The following is a 21,836-nucleotide window of genomic DNA, read 5'->3' as shown; positions in this document are numbered from 1 at the left end:
ATCATCAGCAAGCGGCTGCCCAGCCTACACTTCGACACCTCTGAGACGGGGAAAGCGCCTGCTGGAGGCAGCCTGCTCTATTTCTGGAAAAGAGGCAATTTCCTGCTTGCTTCCTAACGGGTCATGAAGACCAGACGAGAAGAGCTACTTCTGAGGACCACTCACCATGGGGAAGTCCGTTCCAGGCAGGGTGCGGATATTTTGTTCGCCACTGTATCCCCAGGCCCTAGAATGGCACCGAGTACACAGCTGAGCACTCAGTGTTTGTTAAAGAACAGCTTGTTGGTCAACTGGTAGTACCACTGATGGAAAGGAATGCCTCTCTCACAGCGTGGTTCTTAGCAGTTGAACTGTGTCACTCTTTAAAAAAATGTGTACTCAAGCTATGACCAACCTAGACAGCATATTAAAAAGCAGAGACATTACTTTGCCAACAAAGGTCCATCTAGTCAAAGCTTTGGTTTTTCCAGTGGTCACGTATGGATGTAAGAGTTGGACTATAAAGAAAGCTGAGCGCTGAAGAATTGATGCTTTTGAACTGTGGTGTTGGAGAAGGCTCTTGAGAGTCCCTTGGACCACAAGGAGATCCAACCAGTCAATCCTAAGGGAAATCAGTCCTAAATATTCATTGGAAGGACTGATGCTGAAGCTGAAACTCCAACACTTTGGCCACCTGATGCAAGGAACTGACTCACTGGAAAAGGCCCTCATGCTGGGAAAGACTGAAGGCAGGAGAAGGGGACGACAGAGGATGAGGTGGTCGGATGGCATCACCGACTCACTGGACATGAATTTGAGCAAGGTCCAGGAGTTGGTGATGGACAGGGAGCCCTGGTGTGCTGCAGTCCATGGGGTCACAAAGATTTGGACATGACTGAGAGACTGAACTGAACCCCCAGCACCACAGAAGGTGGCTTTATCTGAATACTGGGTGTTGACAGAGGTGATCGAGTTGAAATTAGACTGTCAGTGTGGGCTCCAATCCACTGTGACTGGTGTCTCTACAGAAGGGGGACATGTGAGCACAGAGACGGTCACACGTGGAGGGAAGGCGGTGTGACGACACGCAGGAGAGCCAGGCAAAGGCGGGAAGAGACGGGGGTTAGGGCCTGCAGGCAGCTGAGGAGGCGAGGAAGGGCCCTTCCCTACAGGCCTCAGGGGGAGCGTGGCCCTGCCGACACCTGCACTTCACACTGCAAGCCTCCAGAGCGCGGACACGACTAATTCCTCTCCTCTGATCCACCCAGGTTGTGGTCCTTTGTTACAGCAGCCTGGGCAAGTTAATCTGACAGTGGATGAGGTCAGAGCCCTAGAATTCACACCAGCTGGGGCTGATTTATACTCCGGACAGAGTCTGCAACCCTTATGGGAACCCTGGGACTCACGGGTCACACCGGGGCAGAGTGCCGAGTGACGGTGCCGGGGCGCACGGCCTGGGTACCCCTCACACCCACGGTCCCCTTTCCCGGTCCTGTCTCACTCTGGCCACTGCTGCTGCTGTGGCCACCAGCTCCGTGCAGCTGTCGAGCAGCTTAACACAAAGGCAACCAGACAGCCTGACTTGGGGCTGGCTGCGGTGTGCACTCCCCCCAGTCCTCTTGCGGAGCATGGCACACCCGCAGAAACCCGCGTGGGAGACACAGCTGCACAACCCCAAAAGGCTGGGCATTAACACTTATGGGGCCGCTCCGGTCTCATGGGATGGGAGGTCCGTTCCCCTTCACCATGCAGGCTGGCAGCTCTGAGACGCACTTCACAAACCTCCTCAGAAAGTCCACGGACAGAGCGCCGGTGGTGCCCCATGCTGCCTGCACGGTAACACACCCTGCCCTGCTCAGCCTCCTTCTGTGTTTAAGCCTCCATCCCACACCCGTGCTCTCTGAGCACATTCACAAATTACCTGCAAATAAGACTCTGTCTCCGGTTTTGCTTTAAGGGGAAACCTAAGCTGAGATGAAAACCTCTTAAAACACTTTCGATACACAACACAAACTCACTAGCTTAGTTTTTTATAAAACCTGACTCATTACACAAGCTTCCACCCCTCCCCCTGCCATTCTAACTGTCCGAACTGTGCTTCCCTATAGAACTCAGTCCACTGGTCCACCTCTCTCCAGCAGGACTATCACAAGGACTAATTAACGCCAACCTCTTCTGCCACCAGCTAACCAATGGGCACTCTGAGGATGTGACTCAATTTGCCAGCCCGTGGCTTGTCCGGGCTCCAAGCAGAAGTGAACACAATATTCTAGCTGCGGCCTGATCACTGGCACTGTTTACCTTTCTTGGCCCCCCAAACCACGAAAGCTTCAGCCACCCAAATGCACAAGCAGGCTGTCTAGCCTCAGAGGCTTTACTGCTGCAGATGCTGAGGGCTACAAGGAACGCTGCCCAGTAGAAACTTCTAAGCAGCTGGAGGTAACAGAGATGCCCAATGCCGGCTGCAACTGAGAAGGCCCACCTTTACCACCGGCACCCCTCACGTGGTGGGGGGGCATTAAGCACTTCCACCCTGCTCCCCCAGCCTGAGCACATGGCCTGTGCTAGCTGAGCACAGGGGGGACTGCAACTGAAGGCAGGCGGCCGTCCACTGGCTACTCAGAGGGGGCGCCCCCAGTGCACTCTCCTTCTGGACAGCTGTCGGCACGCGGGCCCCTGGGAAAGCTGAGCGGAGCAAGGTATTTCCATTTCCCTGGAGCGAGGCGCACTCTCCCTGCTCTGCGCTTTCCTCTCCTACTTGGGTCGCGATGCTCACTCGCCACGGGAAAAGCTGAGGCTTGCGCTCAGGGGATGTGGAACGAAAAAGGCCTACCTTATTCTGTCTCTTCTGCTAAAAGCATGGATGCTGTCCAAGTTGGGCACGGGAAACCAGGGCTTTGCAGAAATCCCTTCTGCAATCCACTGGCGGTTGCGCCCACTGCCCAAGGGCAGTCGGACAAAATCAGCAAATATTTGTCAAACTCCCAAAGCGGGACAGAGACTGATGGATAAAGGCATCCCGCAGCAAGTCAGTCAATGAATTTAAAACGTGAGTGACTTTTCTTCTCTGTCTCGTACAATAGTGCGCCCGACACCAGCTCCTTTTTTAACCTCTCAAGAAAAAACCGAGCTCCCTCTGTGCTGGAGTCCACACGGTCGTGCCCAATGGTCACTGGATTCTCTCGAGACCACCAGGCTGGTGTCACGGCACCCGCTTCATGGTGAGGACACTGAGACTCGTGGGTTGAGGACGAGGTGCAGGGCTTGAGCGTCAGCAAGCTGAAGAGCACAGAGATTTTTTCTCTTTTTTTTTCTTTTTATTAACAAAAAAAAGCATATCTAATTACCTAAGAAAGAGCGAGGGCTCACAACCCAAAATAAAACTGGGCAGTGGACACGCGTGTATGCTGCGGTCCTGCTGTGCCAAGGCTTCATTCCTGAGGCCGGGTTCCCACTTCTGACACGTCTGTCTGGGTGCAGGGACCCCAGCTGTGTTACTACCCCCTGCCCTCACTGACCCCGGCCCTGGCAGCCGGGGCAGCCACGTAGTGGGCCCACAAGCCCACCTCTCCTCTCCTCCCATGCCCCATGCCTGCTGCAGGGGTGGGCTCCGGCCCCAGGATCAGAAAGCCCACAGCCCCCCGGAGAGGCCGCCAGCCTTCCGTTCGCCACACCGAGGGTCCCACTTCGCTCTCGGTGCAGAGCTTGGAAAAGGGGGTAAAATACGCCCTTCGCTGGGGCCTGCAAAGCCCCACACCTCTCTGTGGGCGACCTGACCAATCTAAGCTCAAATTCCTCTCGTTTAGAGTAAGATGTTCTACGCACCTCGAGTCACCGTGATTTTGAAGAGTGCGCCACACACTTCAAATCAGTGTGGACTTTATAAACAGATGGGGTGTAACAGCGCACCATTAGGGTCTGTCCTCTGGACCCAAAGAGTTCACAAGGCTCGCTCCAGTGAGGTCTTGGCTATTTGCCATGTTTTCAAAACCAAATGCTTCTGTGTTTTTAACCTTCAATACTCAGTGTGATAGAAGTGGCAATGATGTGCCATTCTGTCTATGAAATGGAGCTCTGTATACCAGTGAAGAAAAAAAAAAAAATTAAGTTGAGAGCAATATGAAAACCAACCCTGAAGTACACAACCAGGAGACAAGACCGGAAAATCTGCTCACCGCGTCCTGGGAGTCGCAGGAACCTGTCCCAAGCCTGAACCTATTCCACAGGCTGATCCTTTTTCTCAGCTCTGCAGCATTCCTTGTCTCACTGTATCACTATAATTTTTAAAAAGCATAGGCATATCGTGAAATCCCATGCTTTGTAAAAGATTCCATTACAAGAGTAATCATTATTGAACCTTTTAGCCCAGATGTAATTTCTTACATGTTACAACAAGTTTGGCACGCATTGTGAATTTCAGCCAAGGTTGATAAAGTTCAATAACTTGGCTAACCAACCATGTGTACTACTCATTATAGAAGTAATAAATAGATTCATCAAAACGGACATGAAAAAGCCATAAGAAAATCGGATCCCATTTCCAGCCTGACGCCATAAAAGCACCTCTTGGACTTTAATATAATTTTATATATAGTTATCACACCTACCCATCATTCAATGGCAAGCACATATAAGACAATCAGCTACCTGCATTTGCATGCTGGATAAATTCCAGTTACAGGGGCGAATTCTCTATCCTAGAGATCTTGAAAGTCACACGAATGTACACACACTTCTGTGTTCAACGTCTGTGTGTTAAGTGCTAAGTCACTCAGCTGTGTCCCACGCTTTACAATCCCATGGACTATAGGCCCTCAGGCTCCTCTCTCCGTGGGATTTTTCAAGCAAGAATACTGAAGTGAGTTGCTATTCCCTCCTCCAGGGGATCCTCCCGACCCAGGGATCAAACCCACATCTACTGAGTCTCCTACACTGCAGACAGATTTTTTTTTTTTTTTTTTTTGCCACGAAGCCATCAGGAAAGCCCGTATTCAACTCCTGAAATAATTCAAATCAAGTAGAAAGGGAAATCAGACAGACACGCCTAGAAATGTCATTTTCCTTCCTATTATCTTTTGGGGTCAGTTTTAGCAGAAGCGGTTTAATTTTTATCCCCCAGTAATACTTTCAGTCTAATTATTCTTTTAGCTTCTTGATAATTGAAAAATTTAGTAGAAAGAAAAGAAAGCCTGATTTAGATCAATGTCATGGATGGAAGAAAGTGTCTCAGTTCACAGAATGAAGAGTCTCCTGTGATCCAACGTACAGGAGTCGAGAGAGATGGCCTCCAGGATCAGAACACAGTTCACAGAATTTCCTTTATGGGGTAAGAAAACCTGAGCGAGTATCGAGCTGAATGTCCAAGCTCTCCCTGCTGCCTCTCTCTCGTGCTTCTAAAGAGAAATGTGGACACGATTTCAGACGTTCACGTTCAAGGAAACAAAATCCTTCCCCTCTCAGAGAGAAGTCCTCCCCAACACCTGGTCAACCACACTGGACCTGTCCAAAGCAGACGTGGGAAAATGGTACCAGGGAGCCAAACTGCAGGGCAGGAGCAGAGACAGAGCCGCAGAGGACAGGCTTGTGGACCTAGCGGGCGGAGAAGAGGGTGGGACCAGCCGGGAGCAGCGCCGAAACATGCGTATCACAACAGCACTGCAACCTATCTATGGGATGTGCTGCACTGCAACGCGCGCGAAGCTGCCCTACAGCACAGGGATCAGCTGGGGCTCTGACCACCTAGGGGAGTGAAACGGAGCGGGAGGGAGCCTCACGAGGGTGGGGCCAAGTGCCCACTTATGGCTGGTTGTATGGCAGAAACCAACACAACATGGAAAAGCAATTATCTTCCAATTAAAAATGTTGAGAAGTCAGGCTGCGTGCTGCCCTGTCCTTGCTAATCCTCTGCTGGAAAAACTAGAGCGCCTGGAGGCAGGGCACCTCGGCTCCAGGAGGTGCGCCTGCGGGGGCACTCTGCACCCTCCCCACCCAGCAGGGCCTGTCCTCCTCCCCCAGGACAGAGGAGCCCGTGGGGTCCACACTGCAGGGTCCTCAGTGTGCAGGCGACACCCTGCCCTCGCTCCATGCCTCATTCTTGCCCTCTTCTCTCTTGCTGCGCCCACAGCATGCACACCAGAAACGGCCTCTCCTTGCAACTGAAGGCTTTCTTCTGGATTTTCTCTCTTGTACACATCAGCACAGCAGGATCAGCATGTGACAATATTATAAATATCCTCATACCCTCCTGGTTCTTTTCACGTCTACCGTGGAGGGGAAAAAAAAAAAACACAATCAAGCTTTCCAAAATCCAAGTTATGCTCCTCAAAACAAGGAAGATAGTCCCTACTATTAATTAAACAAGCAGCACCCACTCATCACGACCTTCGCCAAATACCGTGGAGTTGTTAACTCAGCCTAAGCAGGACATCACAACAGCAGAGTGCTTTATTTTCTCAAAAAGTTGGCAACCACCGGACTCTTCCAAGAGCTTAAATACCATAATGACAGATACTGATGTTCAGAAAGATTAAAGTAAAATATGAAACTAAACAGAGAACACAGAGATGAGCCAGAGACAGGCTCTGAATCACAGAAGAAAAAGAAAACTCTCACACTGACTGTCATGATGAAAAAAAGCTTACAGAAACTAAAGAAGAGGGCTTAATGGTTCCCCAAAGACTCAAGGGATGGGTAAAATTCAGCAGGCTAACGTTACAAGCATTCTGTGCACAGAAAACCATCTTTGCAACGTCCACATGATCATTTACGGCAACGCCCAGAATTAGGAAAATCAGTAAATTTCTAAGCAGAGATTCCTGAGAGCTATGCAGAAATGCTAGCAGGAAGAGTGGAGAGCTTCCTATCATGGACTTCATTTAAAACAAAGCCAGCCTGCGAGCATGTTGACTCTGAGATTCAGTACTAATATTTAAGCCAACAGTTGAGTCAACATGAACAGTGTTTGCTGTTTCTTACTTGTCACAAGAGTTGCTTCTCCCCACTGATGCGGAAGGGCACACACGTGCACACACACAGAGAACCATACAATATAGAGCCCAGTTTCCTAAAACGAACAGTCAAGGGGCACTGAAGAAAACACAGAGAGCCCCCTAATACCCAAGCAACGTGCACACAATCTGTTAGGAGGGCAGAAGCGTAAACCTGGAGTCACTTGTTTGTACCCGTGACAGCTCTGTCCCTACCCAGCTCAACTCACACTCCTGAGCACACCGCTCTCTTACGTAAGCTAGCATCCCTCGGGTTAACCTCCTAGGACGTGCAGTCTAGAAGCTTCGGGAGTTCAGCTTCCACATTCCTGTAAAGCCACTGGCATTTCTTCTTTGGGAGCTAGTTCAAAACTATTTCACTTTCAGGTACTCCTCTGTGGACCCATGAGGATGACTGCTGGGCCCTTTAAACAGTATTCAATTATTCAGCCCAGGACAGACCAGCTTTACAGTCACCGAAACATGAAATCTGGAAGTCACTCCTGAAGACTGCGTGTGCCACCCGAAAATTTTCAAAAGTCTGCAATTCAGCTGATGTTTAAGTTTTATATAATGGATAATAAAAAAAAAAATCTGCTTGGAATTTGTAAACCCAAATACACTCTCTGAAAATGCGACCACTTTCCCTGAAGCCTCGACAGAATATAAAATTCAAAGTCTGGGAAACGATTCTCCACTTCGTGGTCAAATACTATGCTTTGCAGCTGCCATACCATTTGAGGAACTGAGAAACTGAAAGGAGTAGAGAAGAATCGCGGCAATTATAACATCCCACTGGTATACACGTTGTCAGATTAATAACAGCGTCAGCCGAGCTCCGCTATTCGGTCGGCAGCGCAAGGAAGGGAGGGCTGAGAGCTCCAGGGCCGAGTCCAAACGTGGAGGGAAGCACAGATCACAGAGACAGGAGAGCCAGCCAGGACCGGGAGGGCAATCTGCCCACAGACGGAACGAGGAAGCCTGCCATTCAGACCAACCTCGAATTTTTAGCACACGCTATCTGAGCAGTATGCCGAGCTGCTCAGACTATAAATACAAACATCAAAAGGCAGAGAGACGTCTGTTAAAAAAAAAAAATCCTAATACAGCTGTACACTTATTAGCACAAGGCAAGAAAAGAAAGTGTGGATTAATACAAGTGACAGGTAAAAGGCATGGCAACAACCACAGATCCACACTTTGTTCAAGTTAACTGTGACTTCGCTCACCCTGCACTTATTCACAGGTTTTCCTTCCCTTCACAGTTACCCAGAAGAGGCCAAAGTGGAGATGAAGCTTAAGAGGAATCAGAGACTGCCAGAAAGACTTAAAGAGCATCAGTCAAGCCAGCGAACCTTATCGTTCGTTTATAAGAACCTACCTGGTGATTCACTTGCAGACATATCAAGAATTAAACAAAAAAGGCTTTAGTATCCTGTGCTTTTAAATACAAACAAAGAATTACAGAAGTAATTAGAAACTACATGTGTACATGTGTACAGGGAAATGTATGGTTAAAAAAAAAAAATTTTACCCTAAAGCAAACCGATGCAAACGTCCTCTAGAAACAGAAAGGCCAAGTGGCCGAGATTCTGGGCAGCCTCCAGCTCTAAAGAGGCACGGTGGCTCGTCTGGATCTGCGCTGAAGACTTGGCACCCAGTTCTCAGCAGTCAGTTTGCTGACGGCACGTGTGAGGGAACTGAGGATGCATCTGTTGCTGCCAGCCAGCCAGCCGTCTCTCTACACAGCCCTCACGGCAGACCCCACACCAGGGTTCCAGCCTCGAGAATCCATACAGACCGGGCGGGCAGCAGCACATGCTCCCAGGAGACAACCTGGGTGCGATTCTGCTTGCAGGGCACAAGGCCCACTGGGGCCTGCTCTTGTGATCCTTCTGAGAGTCAGAACTCAAAGATTTGTTGTTGAGTCACTAAGTCGCGCCCGACTGCCACCCCGTGGACTCTAGCCCAGCGGGCTCCTCTGTCCATAGGATTCCCCAGGCAAGAATACTGGAGTGGGTTGCCAATTCCTCCTCCAGGGGATCGTCCTGGCCCAGGGATCGAACCCACCTCCTGCATTGACAGGAGGATTACTTACCACTGCGCCACCAGGGAAGCCCCAACTCAAGGCTACTATTAAGCCAACTCTCCTGATTTTAACATGTTGGCAATTCATTTGAAACAAAACCAGCAAACACCACAGGTCTTTTCTACGCAGACCAAACCAACCACCTGAGGGCCAGATCCAGGCCACAGACCCCCGTTACCCCTGCGTCCTAGCTGGGAGGCTCTACTCGTGACCAAACGAGCACGTGGGAGAGGGTCCCCCTCCCTCAGCCCCAGTCACACTGGGCCAGAAGTCACTCAGCAGCACTACAGGCATCAGCAACATTTAGACACCACCCTGTCCTGGACAAACTCCGACCAGAGGACAAGGGGGATCACAGGGCTACTCCCAAACTCAGAACAGCCGGGCCCCGGGCCGGACGCAACCTAGGAAAGACAGCCACCTGGCACAGAGGAGCCGGCAGGAGGGGAAGAGGCGCGGGGCAGAAGACGTCGGTGCTGCAGGAGAGGAGGCCCTGCAGACGGCCCGCCTTCTGCTGCGGCACCTGAGCAGCGGCCCCCAAAGATGCCCACATCCGAGCCCCGGACCCTGAGTCAACCTACGGCAGAAGGGACTCTGCACGTGAGGACGATAACGGTCTAGAGACGGGGCGTCCTGCTGCTGGCCCCGGTGGATCCCAGGTGACGGACGGTGTTGCTCTAAGAGGGAGATCTGTCTTTAAGAGGAGAAGGGGACGTGACGGGAAGTGACACGCGTTCAAGGTCAAGGAAACGTCCACCGGCCAAGCCGCTCAACAAGCGAGGAGGAGACTTCCCTGGTGGCCTAGTGGTTAAGAATCCACCTGCCGACCCAGGAAGATTTCACGTGCCATGGAGCCACCAGGCCCGTGAGCCACGAGAACAGAGCCTGTGTCCTGCAGGGCCCGTGCTCTGGAGAAGCCACCGCGATGAGAAACCCGCGCACCTCAACCAGAAAGTAGCCCCCGCTTGCCACAACCAGAGAAAGCTCCTGAAGAACACAAAGACCCGGCGCGGCCGCCAATCAACTAAACAAACAATTAAAAAAATAAAAAGGTGAGGAGGGGACGTCCAAACGTGGTCCAGTGGTTGAGACGCCATGCTTCCACTGCAGGGGGCGCAGGTTCGGCCCCTGGTTAGGGAACGAAGATCCCCCAGCATGCCACGTGGTGTGGCAAAAAAATAGAAAAAAATTAAAAGGTGAGGAAAGAGGGTCTCCTGAAGAGCCTCCGGAGGGATGTAGGCCCTGCCAGACCACCTGACTTCAGCCAGCAAGACTGATTTCAGACTTCTGACCTCCAGGGCTGCAGCTGAGCAAGATGGCACTGTTAACCTGTAAGAACATGGCGACAGATGCGCGTGCACCCTGGGGTGAGTGACAGGGCCCCAGGATGACGCGCAGACACCACGGGCTTCCGCTGGTCACGTCCCTCGCTGGTCAGGCCAACCGGAGCATGAGAGAGAAACACCAGCCATCGGCCGTGGCCAGGTCGGTACAGAAAGGCCCTCAGGCACAGAGACCCGCGGCGCCCAAGTCAGCTTTTTAGGCTGAAAGCAGGGTATCCTCTGCCAAAAACCTGACTCCGCTCCCTGACTGAGACGTCCCCTGGATGCATCTGTTAACTCTCCACCTCGTCACACACTCAAGCTGGTACGAGCACCTGGAATGGAAACTTCCTTTCCTGAGAAAGCTATAACAGCATTCCTTCTTTTTTTTTTAACCTCCGTAGTAATGCCACTTGGAACACAGTGATCGTATTTCAGCTGATAGAAAGAAGCTTCTCAAACCCAGCTGCGGAGAGGAGACGCCACAGCCGCCCCCCTGTATGATACACCAGGCAGAAAAGCGGAAGGCAGTGAACAGACCTGAAGCGGCAAGATGCAGAGAGTTTTGAGGCCCATCCTTCCGGCCACCGGTGGCTGACACGGCAGAATTTGCCCGTGTGAAAGAGATTGACTATTTTCATCCTCTGGCTTCGTGCGATCACCGGGAAAACAGCTTCCTCGATGGAGGGGCTGCTGGCGAATTCGCCGATGTTACATAGGCCAAGAGCACCCCATCCTCTCTCCCCCTGAGCCTCTGTCTTTGCTCAGCACTTCGAGGAGAGGTGCAGAAGGGCCGGGAGGCTGCAGCCTACAGCAACCAGAAAACATGCCGTCCAAGGACCAGCAACGCTTTCACCTACGGAAACTCGGCATGGTGACAGCCTCCTCAGAAACGCCCTTCTTACCCCAGGCCTCTGCTCGAGTATCCAGCTAGCATCACACAGCCTGTCTACCCTGGGCGGCACAGCCCCCCTCGAAGTTTCCTAGTCATCATCACCAAATCGAGGGTCCAGGGCTCAGCAAAGGTACTTGACGTCTGGTTACCTTTCTGAACCCGGAGAAGATGCTTGCCGACACCTCTCGGCGGGTCCTAACAAAAAAGGATCCACGCTGATGGGTTCTTCCATAGTTTCAAGTGAATGGGACAGCTAAGCTGGGCGTTTATACTTGATATTCCAGGCAGCCCTGAAAACCATCACAAACTAAAATGAAGCAGAGCTCTGATACTAGGCTTTTAGAATAAAGATGTTACTACAATGCATCCATTTAAAGTTTAATAGTTTTCTGTCCTTTTTCCTCCCAAATTTAATTGATCTTTTTTTTTTCTTCCATGCCTGCAAGAAAAATAACCTCATCCTTCTCTTGACTCTTTTTTTCTGGATGCATCTACCATCTGACCTCCAAACAAACAAACAAAAAATAACTCAAATGTTTCCCTTCATACCAAAGACAAGTAGATGCCTAAAACAGTTTATTGAAAAAGGTCGTTTTAGGACAAACTCACAGATATGACAGCAGCCTTTGGAGTATCCAAAAACCAGGAAGCCAGGAAAATACCAAACTAATCTCAGTAACTTGATCGCCCTGCCTCCCATTACTGAAATGACTGCAGTTCATTAAGCCCCTGCAGTGTGGGGCGGACAATTCCCTGGGCGTTCTGGAGTTCCCATCTTTAACAACTCTGCAAAGCAGAAAAAGTGCCCATGTCTCCCAGATGCAGAACCAGAGCTCAGAGGAGAGGAACTGGGCCCAAGTCAGTCAGACAGGACGTGGCCTAGGCTGGGCTTGGAAACTGGGTCACGTCTGCTTCCCGCGTCCCATGCTCTTCCCTGGCACCCTGCTCCTTCTCCAGACAGAAACCCGCCACCTATCTGTGTGTTGTCAGCACAACTTTTCTCAGCAGTGCTATGATTTCACCACACGGGAGCCAGGCTCATCAAACGAGAAGACGCACAGTAAGGCTCTGAAAAGGGACTCCGGCCACGAAGAGATGCTTTGGGGGGAGATCTGCAAAACCCAGAGGACCGGATGTGACCTGTGCATCATCGTGGGATTCAAGGTCCACTGCAGGCTGGGCAACCTTGAATTTTCTGGGTGCCTCCATCCACACACACAGGTGCGAAGCAGGGGTGCCTGTGATGGGAGCTGTAGCTGGTGTGAGGGATAAGACACAGGCTTACAAGTCATTAGTGAAGCCAGCTGGGGGGTGAGGCCAACTTCCTCCTCATGAATTACCTCTGGATCCCAACACTGACTGTGGACTGAAACAACAGGCGCTTTGAGATAAATTAACTTCTGAGACGAAGGGACATTTTGAAAATTAAATTATGCCACATGAATCAAGCAATCAATTAGCAATCAATACATATTCAACAGTTACGCCTGTAAAGGCAATTCATAAAAGAGTGCATACAGGGACGTCCCTGGCGGTCCAGTGGTTAAGAACCTGCCTTCAAATGCAGGGGACAAGGGGAGCCCATGCCCCACTGGCACAGCCACCGCAACGAAGTCTGCGCGCCGCAACCGAGGAGCCATCCCCGCTCACCACGACCAGGGAAAAGCGTGCAGACAGCAAGACCCAGCACAGCCAAGACAGCTTAAAACCAGAAGTCATAAAAAATAAACACCAACGGCCAAACACAGGGAGAGCTGATTAACCAGAGACGTGCAACTTCAAGTGACATTGCTAAAAAATGCTAAACGCCCAAACTGACAAGGATGCAGAGCAAAGGGGCGTTTGGACTGCTCCAAGCTTCCGGGGGTGTGGCTTGACAGAACAGACCAAGATTTTAAGGTTAAGAAACACTTCCCCTGACTCAGCAATTCCACTTCCAGAGAATAAACCTATTAGAATAGTCACTGATGGGCAGAAACATTTAATTACAAAATGTTCATCTCCATTCCACAGCTATCCAAACGCTGAAATGCACCCAAATGTGCCATAGAGGAGAGACGGTTAGAACCATATAATGGCTATGCGGACCCCTTATGACGCTGTAGAATATTCTATGGCAGGGAAAGGTGCTCATGACCACAGTTTAAACAGAAAAATCACAGAAGAAAAGAAGCGAAGGAAAAAATGCTGGGAGTCACAGACTACATATTGACAGTGATTCTCGGTTGGTAAGGATGTGAGGTGATTTTTTTTTTAATCTGTATTTATTTTTCCTTTTACTTATCTGCATTTTCTAAGTTTTCCATAAGGAACACATTTTACAACAATAACAAATAATTCTAGGCCAGCGCCTGGCGCGTGTTTGAGTCTGATAAATGCCAGCTCCTGTCCCCTGCAGCGCTTTCCCCAAACTAACTCTACAGTGACAGCAAAGGGGAGTTCTTCCGACAGGGAAAGTGTCCGAGCACCACGATCGCCCAGCAGGCCCGAGGTCTCAGGTCTCCACCTTCCCTTCAGACCCCACACTCAGCACACACCTGGCACAGAGCAGGCTCTGGTAGATGTTTAAGGACGGTAAATTTGTTGACTTCAGGTAGACTGGATAAGCTGCTGGGGAAGAGCGTGGTCAGGACTGAGCAGTTCCTCGCAGGAAGGGAGCAGCAAGGGGAAGAGGGCCCAGGCACGGACTCGGACGTTCTCTGCTCTGCTTTTGCAGGCACCCATGGCTCAGGAGCTGTGTGACCTTGGGCAGGTCACCTCACCTCCCTGGGCTTTCAGCCAGACACAAGTTCAGGAGAGCTTGGGAGCACTGCCGCGAGAATTTTAAATAAGACAAGCAGTACAGAACATCCGCAAATTCTAAAGAGCTGTTAATATAAGACAAAACGACAGTGATCAATCAATACTAACCTGGAATAATGAAGTACGTTTCAGAGCTAAGGGTGGGAATGAAAAATATCGTTTGTTTTCACTTCCGTTTCCATACAACTACACCAGAAACTTCTGATTCTGAACTGCGTCCTTCTTTCAGGAGGTCATCTGTTCCTCTGGAAGGCCTGGGTCCACCCACCAGTTGGTGCTCCCAGCCTACCGAGGGAGGAATATTACAGACACCAGGGAGACTGCCTCCCCCATCACACACACGTCAGCAGCCCCACCCAGCCCACACCTCTGCGCCTCGCTGGAGCACGCCGTCTCAGTCATCCTCTCGGGGTCTAGCGAGGAGAACCTGCTTTGCTTTCAGTGACAACACTGTCTCAGTGAGGCTTCTAACAAGAAGGATCCCGAAAGCCAAGCAGCACAGCCTGGTAAACACGTAACACTTTTAGGGCCCATCCTTGTCAGGCAACTCGTTACATAATCAGGAGGATGCTTCCCGCTCAGTCCACCTACGGGGCGCTGTGCAGACAGACACTGGCCCTTCAGGAAACGCAGTGTTGCTTACTTACTAAGCTGAAGGGAGAATCAGAATTCAGGTAAGAACCGCTTAAGTTTCTGGAATTTGCTCTTTCATCAATCTATGGACTTAATTTAAGAGATCTTTGCATGAGGGCCCTTCTTCTACTGACCACACCCCACCCTGAGAAATTACTCTAGAAACGGCAGAGGACTCGGATCCAGGCAGGGGGGGTGTGTGTGTGCGTGCGTGTGTGTGCGTGCATGCGTGCGTGCGTGTGTGTAACACTGCAGAGAATGAACAAAGACTGTGGCCGCACCATCCTGTGTCATCCTAAACTAGCGACGGTCAAGGGGCTTCCGACAGCCAGCAGGCCTTTCATCGTCAAGTCTGGAATGATTCCCACAACTGCCACAGAGTTATAACCTTTTTTACGGGACAGACAATGGAAACATCTGCAAAGCAATGAGCAGAGCATTCTGAGACTGGTGAAGGAGCTTCCCACCATTACAAGTATATTCGCAGTTCTTGCTGGCTCTTTTCATTTTGGAGCGAGAAAAAGGTTGCTGAGAGAAAGAACAGAAATAAAAGCATGTAATATGGTGTATTCATTTTGTCCCCATTTAAAATTTGAAAATAAGTAGTTTCATAAAGCCAAAAGGATTTTCTCTTCTGGGTCAAATTTCTGTTTGAAGCATACAATTAATGGGTTGCCTCCAACTTCGGGTTACAGAGCCAAAATAAAAACTACCCTCCTTAAGATCTTGTACGTGAAGATATAGGCCGTCTGCTTCATATTAAGTATTTGGTTTAACATGGCCTCTCTTAGTTAAGAAGCATATACTAAGCCCAAAAGGACACATTTTCTTTCTACTGCAAAAACATATCATTACTAAGCAATCTAATTACAATAAATTATATAACACTGAGTAGGCTGGGGGAGGGAGGCAGAGAAATTCTATATTCTTAGAAAAAACTGTAAGATCACCAAGGCCTTCTAAATGAACCTTAAACAGGGGTAGTAGTATTTAAATATTACAATTTCCACTTAGAAATAAAAAACCACATTACTGATAGGCCAGCACACTCAAAACCAATAATGTCACAAGAACACATGCCCTGGTGTAATCTGGCAGAATGGGCTGCTCCCTGAACACAATGGGCCTTTTTCTAAATGGATCTCTTCATCCTTGGAATTTCATACCGGGGGAAAAAAGGGGGAGGCAAGAGGAAGGGGTGAGAAAGAAAGAGAAGCAACAGTCTTCAGTGTGAACTCTTTCACCAGAACATACAAAACCTGAAAGATATGTTAGGAAAGTAGAAGTCGTTATTTAACGAAAATGAAAGCAAGACCCCACTGAGAGGAAGAAAACTACTGAGATGCTACCGCTTTTGTTTAATTGTCTCAAAGGGCAACAGCGCCCTCTAGTGGAGAGAAAATATAAACCTATAGGCAGACTTTTCTCTTAGGTAATTCACACAAAATACACAGAACCCTTTCTTTCCTCACAACTGCTATGTCACTGTACTATGCAAAAGCAAAAATCAAGTATCTTATATTCGGGGTTAAGTAAAATAACCGTCAAGTTGTCAAACCTGATAAAACATTTGTAATCTTAATTAGGGTGGAACTATTTTTAAATACTTCTTTTTAAGTGATGATTTTAAACCACTTTGGCAATGAAGAGCAGCTTGTATGAATTTCGTTTGTTATGCTTATTTATAACAAATAAATTAAAATCTCAACATACATGCAAGTATGAAATTCAACTGACCTCATCTGACAAGAAAGCTTTAGCTGACATCTGAGGCACATATATCATTTACATATTACCTATGGCATACATTTTTAAATAAGTTTTAAATGTGATTACCCAATTATGAGATGAGGCTCATTAGAATATTTCAGCTGACCTCTTCCTTTAGACATACGGCTTCTCAAATATTCTGATCGTGTGATTCCCACATCTATTCAATGTCTAAGAATATTTAAATGTAAAAAAGGTTCTTTAATTTGTAAGTACTAATTCTCAATTTTTATGTCATATTATTCAAGGACTTCTTCCAATACTGTCCAAAATCTCAATAGTTTCTTGGAATAACTGCAAAATCATTTCACTTACATGGGTGTATTTGATCATAAAATAGTCACAAATGTTTTTCATTTAAAACGGGGGTCTGAATTCCCAAAAGATCATTTAGATTACTTCAAAAAATTCCCCTCCGCTTAACAAGCACCAGGTTCTTAAAAAGGAGATAAACGTCACGATCCCACTAGTTTAAATCTTGTTGACAACCGGGAAGGAGACTGTAATCAGGCATTTCAAGATCTCAAGTGTAATGTTCCCACATGAGGGAGCTTTAAACAAGAAACTGACTCCAAGGCACCCTCTTGTCCTTGAACATACGGGATCTTTTGGAATAACTGGGACAGGGGGAGTCAATGGCGTGATTTAGGCCAGAAGGCAAAATTTAGTTACACTAGGTGTGGAAAAGAAAACTGAAGACCTGAGGGTGGAGAGAAAGAGGCTCTGGTGGGTTTAAACCTAAAGGATGGACACACTTTTCCACGTGAAGAAAAGCACTCTTCTGGGATCGATGCACAACTGGTAGCATTTACGCCAGAGATGAATTCATCGTGCCGATGATTTGCAGGATAAAAGAACACAGCGACTATACGTCACACTGGAATTTCAACAGATGATTTTGGAACAAGACCCCAAGCTCTAAAACATGGGCTCTCTAACCAAAACAACCAGTTTCAACATTCAACTCCAACATTCTGGGATTCCAGGCTGGAAATCTGATACCTCCATTTTGTTTCAAGAACAAATTTGGGGTTGACTTTGATAGTGTGAACATACACTTTTTTTTATCTCAAAGTATATAAATTTTGGTATATAAGTATGTGCACACATGTACACACATTATTAGAATTCTTGTAATGAACCTTAAGGAGATTTATCATATATAACATAAATATCTACAGAAAATTGAAGTGTTGGTCCTAAAATATATTTTACTGGTATATTCTGAGGTGATCAGCTTGTATTTGTTCAGGGGGAAAAAAACAGTTTTGTTTTTGTTAATGGGTCACCTGACTCAAAAATCAAATGCAAGCCAGGCTATTCCAGACCTCAAGTTACAACTTTTGAGACAGCCCAGCGTTATCAAGGCTCAGAAGGTCAAAGAAATGTTTCATCCTGACTACACTCCAAAAGGGATTTAAAAACCAAATTTTAGCCACTGTTGGTTTTAAGACTGGACGTTGGGGACTCTCCCTGGTGGCTCAGGAGTAAAGAATCCGCCTGCCAGTGCAGGAGACACAGGCTCGGTTCCTGACCCGGGAAGACCCCGCACGCCATGGAGCAACGAAGCCCATGGGCCACAGCTCTCAGCCTGCGCTCCAGAGCCCCAAAGCCCCAACGGCTGAGCCCAGGGGTCTAGAGCCATGCTCTGCGACAAGAGAAGCCACCGCAATGAGGAGCCGCGCGCGCAGCTAGGGAAAAGTCCACCCAGCAATCAAGGACCAGTAGAGCCAAGAGGAAACGGATCTTCCAGAAGCTGGAGTTGGGAAGAGCGTTTCATCACCATCGCCAGTGAACAGCAGGCTGAGAACAGCGGCGTTGCACGCACATCCTTGTTAACAGCTCTTCAGTGGATGTCTGACAGGAGCTGGACCTCCCTCCTTAGGCGCCGTGATGGTAACTTTGCTCCCTGCAACATCTGCACGATTCCCAACCGACGTGCCTGCTCACAGCAGACAGCGCACAGGGCAGGCACGGCCCCACGCTGAGGCATTCAGGCAGCCCTGCGCTGAAAGGGTCTGGCCTTTGAGGAGCACGGTCAGCCCTCAGGTGTGAGAGGGCAGCAGTCTGCACTGAGCTATTGACAGGCAGAGGTCAACAACCAGCTCAGCCAAAAGGCCAGAGTCCAGAGAAGCGGCTATGGGATCTTCCACGATGGGAGATCCCCAGTCTGCGAAACCCCTCTCCTGGGACTTGGCGGGAGACTCCGTCTGCGTTTAACAGTCACTGTGCTGAGGCCACTTCCATTCCTTTCTCTTACCAGATCATTTCCGTCGCACCACGGACTCCAGGGAGCTACGGACACCTGCCCCTTCCTGGGCAGTGCTACAGCGAGCACAAACAGAACTGGCCTCCCGCCTCGTCTCTGCGGGTCGGCGGTCAGGACCAGGTTCCGGGCCACTCAGCCTGTGAGCAGCGGCTCTGGTGCACAGGGGGGACTGGCCCGGACACTGCGATGCTGAGCTCCAGAGAGAGGTCCGAAAGCTACAGCACTCCATCTACAAGGTCCTCCGGGTTCAGGATGTGCTCAGACAGAGGTCAAGGGAGAAGGCGAGTTTCAGAGGAGGTGACGTCCCAAGGCCTGCAGCCCCCTGGAGCCGGGGGAGAGGGCGCTGGCGGGCCGTCCCCAGCAGACACGCGGTATGCCGTCAGCACCCTCCTATGGCCGGGGGCCTGGGTCCCCGAAGAGCAAGTCGCACAGAGCAGTGCCCCGCCAGGAATTCAACCAAACCATCACGGGAAAGCACCGGGCTTGTAAACCAACCTTTGTAGAGCCGATCAGGTTACCTGTGTTTCCAGCTGTGGAGTCACCACTCTCAACATAAAGGCTGGTATGTTTTGTGATGGCCGCCTCTGCTCCCAAGAGCACAGATGTCCAGGAGGCTGAAGACGGCAGTTCCCACGTGGGTCACAGGCCCCCTGAGCGGCAAGGGCTGGCCAGCACGTCCAAGCTCCCCCAGAAGGCGAGTCCTGAGTGCCCGGGAGAGCTGGAAACAAAGACGCCTGGATTGCTCTGCTCCCAGTAGTTCCGTGTGAAGCGGCAGAAACAGAGCGGTGATAGCAATGTCTAATCCGGCGTGTCACAGTTCAGGAGAAGGGAGGGCTTCACCTGGAAGCCACAACCTCCTGGGGCAGGGACACTGTAAGGCCACGGCACAGGATGTCAAAGCCGCCTTAGAGACGAACAGAAAGCCACAGGCCTGCCTTCAGCTCTTCTCTTTAAGCCTGCTGGCGGGGCTGCAGTGTGACAGTTATTTGCAAGGATTTGATTACCTGGAATGTTCGGTCTGATATTATTTCACAAAATTAAGGAAATAAATCTCAGGAGCTCCCCCAGACTTGGGCTTCTCAAGAGCGGAGGGGCCCCAGGGTGAGGAGGCAGAGCTGAAGGCAGCTGAGGTCAGAGCCGGGGACAGGGGGGCAGCGTGGTGCCCTGAGACCCTCCCACCTCCCTCCCAGCCTGAGCGCAACTACGCGCCACCACATGCCACTGGACCACAGGCACGCCTGGCAGTGTCCACGAGACAGCTCAAGCACAGTGACGGGGGAAGAAGTCAGGGCTGTGACGAGCCAGAGTTCCCTGCAAGAGGCCTGAGGCCCACTCTGACCACAGCACGTTTCTCCTCGAGGCTCCAGGACCTCCTCCCCACTTCCAAGCGCAACTCGATACCCCACCGCACGGAGCTCTCTGCGTATTCTGGACCAACCCCTTTGGTCCCGTATTACAGCTTCCCAGGTGACTCAATGGTAAAGAATCTGCCTGCCAAGCAGGAGACGTGGGTTCGATCCCTGGGTTGGGAAGATGCCCTAAAGGAGGACACTTCATGGGAAGGATCCACTCCAGTATTCTTGCCCAGGAAATCCTCTGGACAGAGGATCCTAGCAGGCTACAGTCCATGGGGTCTCAAAAGAGTCGGAAACGACCTAGCAACTCGGAAACGACCTAGCAACTAAGTGACAACCATGCTGTAAGCCTCCCATAGCAAACGTCAGCAGAGCTTCCCCCAGGCGAAGGCGTGCCATGTGTCAGACAGAGCCAAGCCTGACCACTTACGCAGACCATCAGAAGTCACATGTCTTACTAACCAAAGGGAAAGACTGTCCAGCCACAAGATTAAGGGAATGAGATCTTTTGGTTACTTCTCTGGGTAACTGAGTGTTAGATAGAGAGATCTGACTTAAGTCCTTATTTTTTTCCTTAATTATTCTACACTTAGTCCACACCCTCACAGAGAGTGGTCAACACATCAGCACGACATTGTTTCCGAGATGACTGAGGATCTAGCAACTATTTTTAATACAGCATCATCAGTTTTTTCTATCGATGACAAATACACAGAATTGATGCCAATGTGATTCAGAAAATTGGACTGAACATATTCTCAGTCCAGGATGAGGTCTGAGAGTTGATTTTTAAATAAATCCCTTTCAATTAAAAAAAAAAAGTCAAAAGTTCTGCTCTGGGGCTTCCCTGGTTAAGAGCTGGCCTTGTAATGCAGGGGACACTGATTTGACCCCTGGTCCGGGAAGACCCCACCTGCCACGGAGTAACTGAGCCTGTGTGCCGAAACCACTGACGCCCTCACGCCGCAGAGCCGGTGCCCCACAACGAGAAGCGCGGCAGAGAGACACCTGTGCAGCGCAAGGAAGAACAGCCCCCGCTCATCACAACCAGAGACAGCCTACACGCACGCAGCAACGAAGACCCAGGGCACCCAAAAAGCGACTGAACAAATACATAAAACCACAGATAAAAAAGGATGTCTAGTCTTAAAAAGAAAAAAAAGACAAGTTCTGCTCTGGGACTGGAGCTTGCTAGATTTTTGACACTGCACTCTGAAACAACTGATGCTCTAAGAAAATGTCACCACCTGGACTTGCCCTGCTGATACCAGGAAATGTCTCTGTGAGTTCAAGAAGGAGTCACCAAAAATTAACAAAGCTGGAGAAAGAAGGCCTGGAGGGGCACAAAAGGCTGAGGACCCAAAGCTGGTCAGAGGGGCGGCTGGGAGCGGGGATCAGGAAGGGGGCTGGTGCTGCAGAGGGACAGAGAGCTTGCCAGAATGCAGCCGAACACGACTCCATGTTTTGTTCCTGTAAGTAGACCTGAGGACGCGCATCCTCACTCCAAGCAGCTGGTTCCTAGACTCAGATGCTCACGTCACCGGAACCAAGCGAGACGAGAATGGAACCATGTGGAGCGGCCACAGGGCCATCTGCTTGGCCACGGTTTCTCTTCCAGCCTGTGGCACCCCTGGAGCCCCCAGCCTCGTGACGGTCACCATGGGAAACACGGGCCACCGAGAGGTCAAGACAAGGACCGATTCTGCCACCCTGCAGAGAAACCAGATCCTGCTCTC

At 49.9% G+C, this 21,836-nt stretch overlaps 1 protein-coding gene across 4 annotated transcripts in view; it reads right to left on the bottom strand.

Moving 5' to 3' along the window:
* WWOX (WW domain containing oxidoreductase) overlaps positions 1-21,836 on the bottom strand; it is a 915,589-nt gene that overhangs the window by 882,332 nt on the left and 11,421 nt on the right. The gene's annotated exons all lie outside the window — the stretch shown is intronic.

Source organism: Budorcas taxicolor, chromosome 18 (assembly GCF_023091745.1).
Source record: "Budorcas taxicolor isolate Tak-1 chromosome 18, Takin1.1, whole genome shotgun sequence".
In the NCBI taxonomy this organism is placed as follows: Eukaryota; Metazoa; Chordata; class Mammalia; order Artiodactyla; family Bovidae; genus Budorcas; species Budorcas taxicolor.
The sequence above is the reverse complement of the archived record's forward strand: the minus strand, read 5'-3'. Positions and strand labels throughout refer to the sequence as shown.